The 9,997-nt window shown below is 36.0% G+C and overlaps 1 pseudogene; it reads right to left on the bottom strand.

Moving 5' to 3' along the window:
• Positions 1-6,737: 6,737 nt before the first annotated feature.
• Positions 6,738-8,342, bottom strand: LOC145032297 (pentatricopeptide repeat-containing protein At5g56310 pseudogene; annotated as a pseudogene).
• Positions 8,343-9,997: the final 1,655 nt, after the last annotated feature.

Here is a 9,997-nt window from a genome sequence, read left to right as displayed (position 1 = left end):
AAATTAGTATTGTTATTATGAAGTTATAATAAATATTTGAGCTTTGATTATATAAGTGTCGTTATAATATCTTTTTAAACACTCGCGGTATAGGGATTCTGGTTTAAAGGGTCGCATAGGGTTGTTGGATTTCAGAAGTGTTGTATGCCAAAATGGTCCTGCCCTCCGGTGTTTTATGTCTGGCCCCTGTCTGTACATAGTTGTTGGAAAATATTGTTTAAACGCTTATATAATAATAATAAGACTAATAATTAGTCACAGTAAATATTAGACTAAAATCTAGTGGTAATAATACTAGATTTCGTCGAAGGAAATTATTTTAAAGTAAACGAAGGGCTGTCCGAGTACCGAGTCACCACCTTATCAAGTGAGTGCATAGTTACTTTCATCTTACACATAGATATGAAGTATTTTATATAAATTACGTGTTATTTGTGCATATTATCTGAATACTTATTGTCTATGTTGAATGAATGATTTTATACATGTTTTAAATGATTCAAACTGTATATTTATTTTATATCTACAAATACGTTGGGATAAAACATGGGTAGATGAAATAGTTGGTGTGTGATGAAATAAAATGATGAGAGATAGGTGATGATAGATAGGTGATGATGAATCAGTGATGTAGGATGAAAGATACCATAACCTTGTCCAAAAATGTGGAGATGTAGTCATATACGAGAGCATAGATGGCGACCACAGACTATTATAGACAACCCCGTGGAAACACCAACATAACCATAACCTGTAGGTGGTGAATTACGAGTTCAGGCGATGTTGTAACTACGTATTTATGCGATGATACTCTAACTCCTTACTATTAATTACGAGTTTAGGCGATGTTGTAACTACGTATTCATGCGATGATGCCCTAACCCTTATTGGGCACGTATTGAAGGAGTAATCCCTGAGTCAATACTGTCTATGTGATGTAGGCGATGATCCTTAGGGAGAGTCCTTAGGAACAAACATATAAGGAAATGCGATGTAAGGAGATGAGAGGTAAATATGATGTAGGAGACGACCCTTAGGATAAATCCTTAGGGAAGGTACTTAGGAATAAAGAAGATAATGAGGATGGATAAATGGGTTAATTGTTTGATAATTTGAAAACCCTATGTACTCACTAGGTTTCCCAACCTAACCCACTCAGTTTACTTGTATCACAGGTGACGAGGTGAAGTTACATTACACTGACAGATTAAGGAGATATAGATCACTAGTGTAAATGAATGTAAGTTCTGTTTATACTTATGTTTTTGTATTGACGATGACATCCCAAATGTTTTAAAATGAATACAAATACTTTTCTTCGGAAATGCTTTGATAACGTATTTATCATATTTTACTGGGAACAAATTACGCAACGTTTTTATTAAACGAGATACTTTGATTTTTATAAAGCATAAACAAAAATCGTTTTTTTCTGGCCGTGAAAATGGGGATGCCACACGAAAGCCTCGCAAACCTAAACCTTGATATGTGCCAACGATGGAGCTTTCCCTGTAGACATCTCGTGAGATGTTTTGACAACCTTCTTTTTAGGGACTAGATTAAGGATATGGGTGGCAGTCTCTAAGGCATACCCCCAAGATGAGATAGGTAACGACGCACGACTCATCATGGAACGAACCATATCCAACAAGGTTCGATTGCGCCTCTCAGCCACACCATTCAAGTGTGGTGTCCTAAGTGACGTCGATTGCGAAACAATTCCACATTCCTTGAGGTAGTCGTGGAATTCAAGACTAAGGTACTCACCACCTCGATCGGATCAGAACATCTTTGTCTTCCTGCCCAGTTGATTTTCCACTTCCTGCTTAACTTCTTTGAACTTTTCAAAGGTTTCTGACTTGTGTTTGATTAAGTAGATATACCCATATCTGCTATAATCATCGGCAAAAGTCACATAGAAGCAGTTCACATCCCTTGTGGTGGATCTAAAGGGTCCACATACATCCGTATGTATGAGATCCAATAAAACCTCACCCATTTCACAAGTACCAGTGAAGGGTGACTTGGTCATCTTTCCAATAAAACAATATTCACACGTGTCATTGGACTTAAGGTCAAATGACTACAGGACTCCATCCAATTGTAGTTGGGCTATGCGCTTCTTGTTGACATGTCCAAGACGATAATGCCACAAGCATGCCTTATTCGAACTACTAGAAGAATTGATATGCAACACATCATTTTGTAAGTTGTCTACAACCATCACAGTTTCATATATTCCATTACAAGGCAATGCCTCAAAATAGAAAGTACCATTAAAGAAAGCATTAATAGAAGCTTTTTCATTATCAAACGAAAATCTAAAACCTTGTTTATATAAACCATGAAAATAAATAATGTTTCGTGTCGTTTCTGACGGCAATGTCACAAGCATGCCTTATCCAAACTATTAGAAGAATCGATATGCAACACATCATTTCCTAAGTTGTCTAAAACAATCACAGTTTCATATATTCCATTACAATGCAATGCTTCAAAATAGAAAGTACCGTTAAAGAAAGCATTAATAGAACCTTTTTCATTATCAAACGAAAATCTAAAGCCTTGTTTATATAAACCATGAAAATAAATAATGTTTCGTGTCATTTCTGACGATTAACAACAATTATTCAAATCTAAACCTAACCCACTACTAACCACTCTAAAGAGTAAACTCTAATCTTGGTAACAGGCGACACTTTCCTATTTCCCATGATCAAGTTTATCTTCCCATGTTCCACATCCTTACTTCTTCTTAGGCCCTGCAAACCAGAGCAAATGCGAAAACCACATCCTGTATCAAGGACCCAATACATAGCATGTGATGAGTTTCTAGAATGAATAATATAAATACCTGTTTATCTTCCCATCCTTGATATCATGCAAGTACTTCAGGCAACTTCGTTTCCAATGCCCTTTCTCATGGCAGTAGTAGCACTCTGCATCCTTCGGATTGGAGGAGGGTGCAATGGGACCAGCCTTGGTTCCACTTGAAGAGGTACCATCGGGGGAGTTTCCCTTATGGTGGCTCTTAGAAGGAGCCTTCCTCTTCTTACCTTTCCCTTGCCCAATAAGGCAGTAGTAGGAGTAGATGCAACAAATTTTCCTTTCAGACTACTCTTAGCAGTCCTTAGCAGGCATTGGAGTTTACTTAGGGTGACTTCCTCCTTGTTCATGTGATAGGTCATACGAAACTGGTCGTAACAAGGAGGTAAGGAGTGCAGAATAATATTTTTGGCCAACTCCTCATCGAAGTTAAAATTTAACTTCAGCAAGCGGTCCACATATCTCTGCATTTTCTGCAGGCGGGCCGTGATGGACTCTCCATCACTCATTTTGGTAGTGATAATCAAAGCGATGATGTCGTACCTTTCCTGCCTTGCGCTTTGATAGTACCTATCCATCAAATCTTGATGCATCTCGTAGGGGTAGTAGTCTTCGTAGAAATTTTGGAGTTCGAAAGTCATAGTCGCGAGCATGATGCAATGAACTTTCGTAGCATCTCACTCGTGAGCCTCGAATGCAACAATTTCCTCAGGAGTAGCAGTGTTGGTGTCAACCTCCTTCAGCTCCTTGTCGACAACTACTCCTTGTAATCGTATCGGGTGACCATTCGGATGTTACAGATCCAATCGTTGAAGTTGGTTCCTTCAAAAATCATCCTCCCACACAAATTCATGAGTGAGAATAAGCCAGGATGAGTTGAGCCAGAAGCATTGGTTTTTGAATCAGACATCTGAAAAGAAAAACAGACAAAGTTTGATTAGATAAGAATCCCCAATTAAACACCCAAATGAGAAATTAGGGCTAGGACCCAACACAATTATTCACAATTTAGAAAAGGGATGTCGTAATCTAGAATGCAAATAATTTGAAGGTAAGTGAATGACGATTCACTAATTTCCACCATAAAAAACGAAAAGAGTTTTAAGTTTTAAATGAATTGAAATTCTTAGATTCTTTTGAGTTTCATTGAACTTTTCAATGTCATGTTTAAATCTCGATATGCCCTTCAAGTTTGTGACTGGGATACCGAGGATCACAAACAGGATATGAATAACCATGCAAATATACTTGGTACTCTCGATGTTACAAATCACCTAATCAATGTGTCGGTTAACCACACACACTCCATTATTCTATGATAAACATCAAGCTACCCTTTGCCACCTTTGCTTATCCCAAATTAGCGTGCCGGTTAACCACACATGTTCCACTAATGACTTGGCAGGGTGCAAAGTGTAATTTCATGGAATAGCATCATTTTCACATTTTTCCTAAGGTAACTAAGATTGAGAATTTTACAAAAACATTTAGTTACTTTATTAATCATTATACTTTTAATGATGAATTAGTTGCCCTATCCTACCCGTTCAGCTAACGACCCTCCACTAATTAAGGAAGCGGTGGGTGAGAGTGGACACCCATTAAACTGTCATTTTATAGGCAGCAACCTTATACCCCTCTTATAGATCGGCTTCGTGAATGTGACCTACTAACGGTAAGACTAGTTTAATCTTATATATATATATATATATATATATATATATATATATATATATATATATATATATTAATCTTATAATATTATAATATAGTATAATGGTGTATTTTAAACATTTCAAAATACTAGGGTTTTAATCAAATTTAAATTATTCAAAAATTAATACCTTTTAATTTTAAAAACTTAAATATTAAAACTTTGATTTAATAATTATCTAAAATTAAACAACTAATTTAAATTATTAAATCTTGAAGGATTATCCATAACGTAATCCCTTTATCCCTTAAAATTCAAAAATTTGGGATGGGATAATTCAAAGATCTTTAATTATCTATTTAAACTATTAAATGGATAATTACAAAAGATAGCATTATCCTAATCCCTAAAATCTTGGAATTTTATCTTAGGAATAAGGCATTTTCGAAAACCCTAGGGTTAGACAACCATAATTTCGAATTTTTAATGCCAAAGGAAAGGGTTCAAGAAACCATAACAAAATTCGACAACTAGGGTTTTGGAACCCTAATTTCGTAAAATCAAGCCCTAGGGTTTATTAGCCATAAAACCTAATTTATCAAGTTCATACTTTTGTATCAAATCCAGTTTAAAACAAAAACTAAAGGCTTTGATACCGCTGTGGAGCTTTATACAAATAATCATATGTGTGCATGCAACCCTAGTTTGGATATATGTTTTCACTATTAGACATACAACAAATGAACACAAAAGAAAACCCTAGCATGCATCTAATATTTTCGAAATTCACAAACAAAAGATTAGAATACATACCTTTGTTGCTATATAGTAATAACAACTAGTTCCTTGAATTTCCTTAGCTCTTGAAAACAAGTACCACAATTGTAGTACTTCTAATGGCTCACAAACACACTTGAGTGAGAGGATGAATATAAGAAAGAGAAGGGAAGGTAACTAGCTTCAAAATTCGGCTCTACTAGGATTTCTCCAAGGTGGACGAAATCTAGAGCATAATGGAGTCTATTTATACTTGAGGTTAGCTAGGGTTTCAGGATGGAAACTCTAATTTCTTAGCTTAGGGCCTAAACAAGTCCATGGACCTCCTATCCTTTACCCTTGGACAAAAACTCCTAGATCCTTTCTAGGATTTTCGGCCCTTGCTTAATAAGGTGATCCATTGGCCTAAATCCGCAACTATCAAATAATTACAAAACAACCCCTATACTTTTAATCAGTTCCTTTAATCCCAAAATTAATTCCAAATTAATTTCTGATCAAATACTAATTAATAATATGACTTCTAATTAATATATTATTCTTATAATATATTAATAAATCATATTTATGCCCCAATTTATTATTCTTAACAATAAATCAGCCTCTCTCCTTGATAGTCATCCTGTCTAGTCACTAGTGTGAAGGCAACCCAAAAACATCATGTTACTATCGGATCAAGTACATTACACTTATAGTTATGAGCTTAGACACTTAATCCAACAGAACCTACCGTAAGTAAAGTACATCAAGTAGCAATGGGATCAAGACAAATGAAGGCATTATAATCAATAACAGGATACAACTTACCATTAAAGTTAACTACAATACTTATGATCTATCAGATGTGACTAATGACTTAACCTAAGTACAATCTTCGATACCTTCGACCGTTCTTGCATTAATGACGATTAGACCAGACCTGCTCAGCCTGGTAAGGCGATGATTCCCATTGTAAGACATATAAAAGATCGTGAGAATGAAGAGTATAGGTATGCGGACTTGATTACTTTACATTCACTACTCAAATTTGAATTAAGATCATTGACAAATTTAACCATCAAAACGTTCTCTCGGGACCATCCCTGGTTAACTTTTGGTTATGTTGTTTTTCAGGCACATACCTCCGACTCTCTTACTCATAACCAGTCTCAGTCTTCTCAAGGACGTTGAGGTTGGTGAACTTGTCTTGCTCAGAGTGGTGGTACCTTCGGGAACGTCCCTAATCCGCTGCCCCCATAGCATGACTCTATCCCTTCCCCCCCTCCCCAACCAAAAAAAAAAAATTACAAATTTATGGTCACCTTACTTTTCTAGTTACCGGATTGGCTAATTTGAATAATTATAAGTAGACTACACTTGTAAAATTACGTATCAAATACATTTTGTATTTTTTGCTATCAACTTCTAATCAAACTAAGAAAATAGTTTAACAAGAGTTTTACGCCTTTACCTCAACCAATCATAGATATGTCACTTTCAATTCATTTAAATTATACTTTTTATTTCAAGTTTTCAACTCAAACATATGATCAAATTATTCACCACCGACAATGCTCCAACCGGGTGTTTTCGTTAAACTCCCATCTTTAATAATCCCCCTCACCCTCAAAACATCCTCCCAACGTCCAACATCTGCATACATATTTGACAAAACAACATAAACTCCATGATTATCCGGCTCCAATACAATCATCTTCTTCACCACTCTTTCTGCAACCTCAAGATTTCCATGGCTACCACAAGCACTCAACAAGGCTCCCAAAATCTTCAAATCAGCTTTCCATGGCATCTCCTTTATCAACTCCTCCGCCTCCAATACCCTCCCACCTCGACCTAGAAGATCAACCATGCATCCATAGTGCTGTATCTTGGGCTCGATCCCATAAACACTCCTCATCGATTTGAATATTTTCCATCCAAAATCAAGCATTCCGGCATGGCAGCAAGCAGATAAAACCCCAACAAATGTCCGATCATTTGGAACCACCTGATGTCTCTCTAACTCGTGAAAGTAATCGAGGGCTTCTTTGGCATGGCCATGAACTGCTAACCCTGAAATCATCGCATTCCAGGTTACAATGTTTTTGTGAGGCATATTATTGAAACAATTTCTAGCCATGACGAGTGCTCCATTCTTGGCGTACATGTTCACCAAAGCAGTATCAAGAATAACTCCAGTTTCGAGTACTTTCTCCTGTATGTATCTATGGATCTTCTCGCCGATGTCTAAACACCCCGATTGTGCACAAACTGATAGTACAGATGAAAGGCTTGGACCATTTGGTTCGAATTTTTGAGCTACCATTTCATCGAACAGCGCCAATGCGTCTTCTGGGCAATTATTTTGAGCGGAGCCACATACCATTGTGGTCCAAATGTTGACGTTTTTGTCAGGAAATTCGTCGAACACTTGGCGGGCGTCTTTCAAGCTGCAAGAGACAGAGTAGCCTCTGATCAAACTATTCACAACATGCAAATCCAGGTCTAACCCGACTTTTACCACTTGGGTATGTAATTGTTTGCAGGATGTAAGCGATTGTAAGTTAGAACACGCCTTGAGAAGAAAAGGGAAGGTGTGTTTACCAGGGGTAACGCCGATTCGACGCATCTTTATATACAGGAAAAATGCTTCACTTGGATCAGGGCTGATCGCTAGGCCTCTAATCAGGGTGTTCCACATAAACATGTTTGGTTGTTGTACACTATTTAGTAGTTTGGAAGCATAAATTAGGTCGCCATGAAGGGAAAGAGCGGAGAAGGATAGTAAACGGCTAGCGGCGAAGTTGTCGTTTATGGTGGCAGAGACGATCATTTGAGCGTGGATTTGTTGGAGCTGTCGCATCGAAGTGCATTTGTCTGCGAGCAGTGATAACTCAGATAAGTGTGGAGGGGGTGGACTTTGTATATGAACACATCTGATGGCGGACCGTGACGAGCGAAGTCGGTGTTTCCCGATGAGAGGTCGCCGGAACATATGTACATCCACTCGGATAATGGATACAGATAAAACAAGCAATAGATCCGGTCATGCATGAGAAAATTTGTTAACGAATGCAAAGTTCTAATGTAGGGTGTTCGGATTGAATCGAAGTGCGCATTAGCAATAGTTAAGCATTTTGGGGTCTTAGGATGAATTAAAAATACAATTAACTAAATTAAAGATTTAAAGCGGTTTTTAATTAATTAATTAATTTATTTTTATTTTTATTTATTTATTTTTTGACTTGTTTCTAAGTTATATGAAACTATAGAACTTATTTTAGGGGCATCCATATGGGTCTTACATTGTCGTTTGAAATTGATGTGGAGGGGTATTCTATGTATAAACACCACTCCAAGCTCCCGTAATTATGATAATGAGTAAGTCCGGTAACAAATTATGGACAATCACAAAGGAGAGAAAATCTCTCTCTCTCTCTCTCTCTCTCTATATATATATATATATATATATATATATATATATATATATATATATATATATATGTGTGTGTGTGTGTGGAGACCACCTTCATTGGTTGTGAGGTGTTGATAGAGTTTTGTCGTGATGAGATGGATATGCTTTGACCCGTTAAGCATTCTTCGTATTCCTGATGGCTTTATGAGTGATATAAGTTTTATAATCGCTTTCATATGTTTGTTTTAAAATGATTTTTATCCAGTAGTTTTTTGGAAGGCAACAACTTTATATAAATAAAATGTAAAATTTTCTAAAGGTTTAATAAAAACAACATTTGTTACACCTTAATATATTTGAAAAGATTCATAATAAACCTAAAATTTTATTTTCAATGATTGCGATTTGGCCTTATTAATTACAAAGACAAAAGATGGAGTTATATAACATTATTTTCTTCATATTAATCATTGGCTACATTAGTTTAGTAAAAAGTTTAAAACATTTCAACCATAAAGAGCATAAACTATATACATATGTTAAGGTTAAATATAATAAATCACAAAATTTTGCCCTTCAATTGTTAGGCATATATAATTATATATAACTTCACACCACACAAAAACGCTTTCTAGTATTCTAAAACTTAAAAACATTCACTAATCTTTTGCAAGTAATGACATCCGAATGTGGTCATGATTCACAATCTTCTAATGGTGTCTGAGCTTGGTCAAACAACTTAACGGTGGTTGTGGTTAAATCCACAAAAAGAAACTCAACGATAACAAAACAATTAGACTGGATAATACTTAAAAAGATGATGCTATTAAACGAGCTCAGACTAACATCCCTAGTAATGAGCTAAAAGTATGTATTGTGTCCGATTTTTAGCACATATAACTATAGAAGAGTTTGAAAATTTGGAGATTTTGGTTTGGTGGAAAGAAAATAAATCTTGTTTTTCCATTTAAGCCACTATGACCTATTATCTAATAATCGTCCTAGCTTCTAAGTCAACATCAAAATCTGTTTTTTCTGTTAGTAGAATGATGACATCTCCAAAAAGAAACAAACTCTACGCATATTGGTGGAAGTGTTATTTTCTTGGAAGACTATTTGGACGATATGAACCAGATACAAAATAGTGGGTAATGACCCGAAAACACCAAATATGGAGGTTGTGGAAACCTTGGAACCGAGTACCACACCGTATATACGTATTCGGTTCGGTTATTATACGGCTATAGTTTGGTATTGGCATTGGTTCGAGTTTGAAAAATGGTCTCATCCCTAATCAAAATTATCTCCACTATGATGAACTTTTCTTGGACGGATCTTTATTTTTA

This window comes from Lactuca saligna, chromosome 2 (genome assembly GCF_052625555.1).
Source record: "Lactuca saligna cultivar CGN05327 chromosome 2, ASM5262555v1, whole genome shotgun sequence".
Lineage (NCBI taxonomy): Eukaryota > Viridiplantae > Streptophyta > Magnoliopsida > Asterales > Asteraceae > Lactuca > Lactuca saligna.
This window is presented reverse-complemented; position numbering and strand designations above follow the sequence as displayed.